Below are 5,832 nucleotides of genomic sequence, written 5' to 3'. Positions count from 1 at the left end.
AATGAAACATGAGAGACTATGGACTATGAGAAGCAAACTGAAGACTTCAGAGGGGAGGGGGGTGGGGGACTAGGATAGAGTGGTGATGGGTAGTAAGGAGGGCACGTATTACATCGTGCACTGGGTGTTATACGCAACTAATGAAGCATCGAACTTTGCATCGGAATCCGGGTATGTACTGTATGGTGACTAACATAATATAATAATAAAATAAAATAAAAAAGACATGCAGGAGAGAAATGGGACAACGAGAAAACATTTTGGAGTTTTTTAAATATCTGACATAAAACGCAGGAGGGGGAAACTGAGGAGGTTCCAGGAACCCTGGAAAAGATTTTGTCTTCTCAGCAGGTGAGAAGAAGCTGGACAGAGCTCAATGGAGCCTCACCCTGAGGGTCCAGCTTCAAGGACTCCTTGTCAGAGGGGAGCGCTGTCTGGACAATCTCCGACTCTGGTTCCACCTTGAAGAGATATATGATTTTTTTTTAACACAAAGTTGTATGTGGGGAGTCAAGAGCTGAATGGTGGCCCCAAAGATATTAGGTATAATCATTTACAAGTCCTTGTAATATTGTAATGTAATAATTGTTATCACATTTGGAGAGAGGTCTTATGCAGATATGATTAAATTAAGGAACTTCAGATGGGAAGAGTTCCTAAATCATTTGGGTGGGCCGTAAATTACATCACAAATGTTCCTATGAGAGAGACACAGGGACATTACACACACACACACACACACACACACACACACATACACACACACATGCAGGAGATGGCCACATGAAGGAGAAAGCAGACATTGGAGCAATGGAGCCGCAGGTCAAGGAATAGTGGCTACCAGCAGCAACTGGAAAAGGTAAGGATTGGATCCACTCTTAGAGCCTCTGGAGGGAGTGTGGCAGCTTGATGTCGGCCCAGTGTTGGTGATTTCAGACCTCTGACCACCAGAACTGTGAAGGAATAACTTTCTCTTGATGACTGATGTCCAGTCTGTGACTCGTCACATCCACCACAGGAAACTCATACAGGAAGTCAGTACTCTACTCCAGAATTATGACATTGCAGATCTGGCTTTCTAGGAAACTTATTATTGGGGTTGGCTCTCAGGCTCCTGGCCCTCTTCCCTACTTGCTCTGGTCACAGGGTAAGCAGTACCTTTCTTGGTGTCTTATCTGTCTTGCCCTGAAGGCCTCTATACTCTTGACCATTTCCAACACACCCCAAGGTCAAGCTCCCTTGCTGGTATCTCTCCCTTTGCCACTCACTTGACTTCTATGGTTAAGCTTCTCCAACATACTTCTGTCCCTTCCGGGTCCTGCCATTCCCTACTGCTATTCCTGAGGCGCTTCCTTCCCTGCCTCCCCCACCTGGCCCTGATCTAGAGCAGAGCCACCCACTGAACTTCTCGAAGATGCTGGGGCTTCTCTGACAGCACATTCCTCATTGCTCAAGTAAATGCTGTGTCCACCAGGCCCTCCTGAGGATCACCTCCCCTGGGAAGCTGTCCAGCCTTACCTGGTAGAGCCACTCCTGCTAGATGTTTCTGAAGACATCATTTTCTTGGTCTTTCTAAGGGTTGTCGTTCTAGCAGAGAGCCTGCAGACTGTCTCAACATCCTTGCCAGTTGAGAGTGCTTCTAGGAGATAAACTTCCCTCATCCAGTCTGAGCTTTTGCCCCTTGACCTTGCATCCTCACAATTCAGCTCCATGCATGCTCTTCCAGGTCCTACCATGTGTTGGCTGGTTCTGCAGCTCCTAATCCCCCAGCAGGCCCTGCACACTCCTGTCTATGTTTTGTGATGACATAATCCTACTTATTGGCCCACAGGCCTGCATGGCAGCAAGGGATGGATCCTGGGGTGTTGGGGGTGGTGAGTATTACATTCATATTCACATTCAAACTTCCACCCCATCTTCAAGCAAAGGGAAGGTAAGGATAGGCCCTAATGATTAAGAGGGGTCCGCTTCTGTCAGCTTGAATGTATCAGGGAAATTATTGATTCAAGACTTTTGGGAGCTTGGATCCACATTGACCCCCCCTTGTGACTCCGGATCTGTAGTTATCCATTCAGGGGCATAGCAAAGCTGCCCAGTAGAGAGGTCACTGTTTTCTGGAGGTCTGCTACTCTTAGGACTAAGTTCTGGGCCTCAGCTTTCCCTGACTTCTTTCTGTGCAGATAAGAGTCTTTTTCAACCAAGGAGGATTTCTGGCTTTTACTCTTAGTTTGTCCTTGATGATTTTTACTCCCATTTAACTTTTGCAAATTATCAGTTGCACTTAGCAACACTCTCACTGCAGTGAAAGCAGTAGGGTTTTCCCCACATTCCTTAAAAGTACTCTTCTCTTTATATTTCTCAAATGCCTGACACAAGGCTCTGCTTTTGCATTTCCTCCTACAGGTAAATCATCTCTGTTCGTCTCCAGTAAAAATTTGAACTGTATTGCTCTGGGTACTCCCATCCCCAGTCCCCCAACTGGGGGCTTCATTGCTCCAGAATCCCATTTCTCTCTCTCTTTTCCAGACACTCGTGCACCTAGAGTAGCCCAGGACTGTCCCAGTTTTAAGCCTGATCACTCCCTTTCCCGAGATACCCATCAGTCTCAGGTAAACCAGGCTAGTTGGTCACCCTCCTGATGCCACCTGTTGCACGCTGGTCTTCCTAGACACTGACACTGAGGTAGAAGTGAACACATAAAGGTATTGGGGAGTGCTGTTGGCATCAACCCTGTCCCATGCAAGGGAAGAGAAGGAGCAGGAGCAGGGAATGAGACCCAGTGGTGTGACGCTTCAGCCTCTCCCAGGGACACCCACCAAGTCAGAGAGAGATGTGCAGGAGATGAAAGGAAGACAGAGCCTGAGAAGAATAAGGGAGAGAGAGAGCAGAAGCAGCAGGGAGAGCCTGCAGCAGTGCAGATGTGTCCCCTGAGAAGGAAGAAAGGTCATGAAGGAGGACTGGAGAGCTGGAGCCTCTGAACTCAGAGCAGCAGTGAGAAAATCTCAGTCTTCCCAATGGGGAGCTCCAGAGCAGAGGTAAGCATAGAGGCATCCTAGCTTTGCAGAATCGGCAAGCCCTTGCACATTGACATGCTCAGTCACTGCCCAGCATCTGCCCAGGAAGCACATAGCCCCACCTAGAAAGCTAAAGCAGATCCTGGAGACACATGTGCCTGGAGGCTGCCAGTGGCTGGCATCCTGGAGGCAGGTTTCCTCAGGCAGGCAGTTCTGAGAAGCTCATCCTTGGTTGCCCTAGTTGGGCTGTGGTGCAGTCTTAGCCAACTCTAAGGGGGAGCCCTGGAACTGGGACAGTCCCCCAGGTGCTCCCACACTGCAGTGGTACAGCCTGGACTGTCTGTTGGTGCATCCACCAATCAGTGCATACAGGCTGCCCTGGGGAGGGCTGTAACTTTGAGAGGGGAAATGCCTCCTAGGAAGTCAGTTCCAGGAGAGCACTGGCAGGTGAGGGCTGTCTGTACCTCCAGCGTCAGGGATGACATGACTCACAGGATCTGGGCCACTCATCACAGCGTCCACTTCATTGGTCCATTAGCAAATGGTAACTTCCACTTCTCTCAGTCAATAGGCTCCTATTAAGGCTAGGAATGAGAAGTGCTATGGAGCAGGAAATACACAAAACATTTCCACTATAACATACAACACATTTAGAAACTACAAGCATGTGAACCCCTGGTCAGCTGGGGAAAAGCCTCAGGTATTGGAGGGAAGAGATTTCAAAAATCATGTGTCTGTTGTTATAGGCATGTTTTGAAATCAGCATATCCTTAGAGGCTGAATAATAACAATAAAATGCCTGTGGGTGAATAACAGGGTCAGAGGCCTCCCGCCACCCTGGGAGTTGTGCTGGATGGGAGCCAATCCCCATTGTGTGGGGTCCACAAGGGAGAGGACCCATGGAAATCAATGGAAGGTGCTGGGTGCTTCCTGCAAGATGTAAACAGGTTTCTCTTTAGTGATCTATTACTGAGGGATTTTTAGGCATTCCAAGGTATAAAAATCACTATCCTATTTAATTTGTTCTACAATAGTTTGCCCACACAGTCATGATACAAACAGAAGTACAATGATTTCAAATTAAGAAATGGTAATTTGAATTAGACATAATTTGTAAGCTATAAAACACTGAATTTACTGGAGAATATTAAAGACTAATTCCCTGTACACCCGAGGCTTATCAGTGGAAGGGCATGAGCACAAAGGAAGCTTGTACAGTATGAATTAAAAGGGCATGATACTTGGAGAAGATCTCAAAATGTTACCCACTGTATCACATTCCTACTGTCACTGTAACAACTTACGATAAACTTAGGGGCTTAAAATATTAGAAAATTATTTTCTTACAGTTCTAGGAGACTAGATTCCAAAATGAGGCTCACAGGGCTGAAATCAAAGAGTCAGGTGGGATGGCCCCTTCTGGAGGTCCAAGGGCAGAATCGGATTCCTTGTTCTTCCAGCTGCTAGAGGCCATCAGCATTCCTTGGTTGGTAGCTTCATGATGCCAGTCGCTGCTCTGTGGTTACATCTCTTTCTCCTTTTCTCTCCGCAAGTCTGCCTCCACCTTCCTCTTAAAAGATACTCGTGATTACATGTATGGAGCATCAGATGATCCAGGATAATGTTCCTTGACTTCGTATTAGTCAGGGTTATCTGGAAAAGCCAATAGGAGATATATAGATCCACATACATATATGATTATGGGGAATTGGCTCATGTGATTCTGGAGGTTAGGAAGTCTCACAGTCTGCAAGCTGGAAACCCAGGAAAGCTGGTGTGATTCAGTCTGAGGTTGAAGATCCATGAATTAGAGGCTCTGATGTTGCAAATCCCAGTCTGAGAACAGAAGGAGATGACAGGAGATGTCCCAGCTCAACAGTGAGACAGGAAAAAAGAAAGGGCAAATTCCTCCTTCCTCAGCCTTTTGCTCTCTTTAGGCCCTCAAAGGATTGGAGGATGCCTACCTCCACTGAGTCCACGGGTTCAAATTCTAATCTCTGGAATTCATCTGGAAACACTCTCGCAGACACACCAGGAAATCACGTTGAATCTGGACTCACCATGGCCGGTGAAGTCAGCACATAAAATTAACCGACAGAGTCCCCACCTCAAGTTCCTTAATCACAGCTGCAAAGTCTCTTCTGCCATATAAGGTAACATTCACAACTTCCAGTGATTAGAACCAGATACCTTTGGGGACCAGCACTCAAGCCACCACACCAGCCCCCAAACCTTACTGAAATGCACGTGCAGGAAATGCTCTGAGGGGCTGTTCATAGTCTGTTTTGCACAGTCACACCCTGATATGTTCCAGAAACAGGAGCTTTTCACAACAAATTTTGAAAAGTCACTATTAAACAACCTGTCATTTTCTTTAAATACTTTTAATATTGAAGGAAACCTGGGAGGCTATTTGTACTGCTTAAGCCTCCATAAAGGCAGAACTGCAAGAAAAGGAAAGTTCCAGAAATATGCACTGGTGCAATCCTGTCCTGTTCACAATCTAGCCCCTGGGTCTCTGGCTATTGCTCTCCATTCGAATAAGCGTCACCATAAACTCAAGAGGACATTTTCCTTCCACAATTAAAGATATTTTAGGAAGTCACCTATGCATTCTCACACTTGTCCCCACCAGATTTCTTTTTTAAGAGATTCCATCCCTCCCATCACAGGCATGGAGAGGTAGCCAGTAGGAGTCCCCAGGACATCCTGAGAGGCACCTCTCAACCTCCTGCTCTTCCTCCCTCAATGTCTGTGAAGATGTCAGGCCCAGCCCCTGGCTAGAGTTACAGAAACAAAGGACAAATGATCAGGGATT

General features: G+C 46.8%; 1 long non-coding RNA gene across 1 annotated transcript; it reads right to left on the bottom strand.

The window, feature by feature from the left end:
* Window positions 1-368: 368 nt before the first annotated feature.
* Window positions 369-5,219, bottom strand: LOC117797865. Its single transcript, XR_004622717.1, has 3 exons — window positions 4,362-5,219; window positions 1,519-3,598; window positions 369-953 (listed from the first exon to the last, which is right to left on the bottom strand). It is a non-coding gene; the product is annotated as an uncharacterized LOC117797865 (long non-coding RNA).
* Window positions 5,220-5,832: the final 613 nt, after the last annotated feature.

Source organism: Ailuropoda melanoleuca, unplaced genomic scaffold, assembly GCF_002007445.2.
Source record: "Ailuropoda melanoleuca isolate Jingjing unplaced genomic scaffold, ASM200744v2 unplaced-scaffold1651, whole genome shotgun sequence".
In the NCBI taxonomy this organism is placed as follows: Eukaryota; Metazoa; Chordata; class Mammalia; order Carnivora; family Ursidae; genus Ailuropoda; species Ailuropoda melanoleuca.
This window is presented reverse-complemented; position numbering and strand designations above follow the sequence as displayed.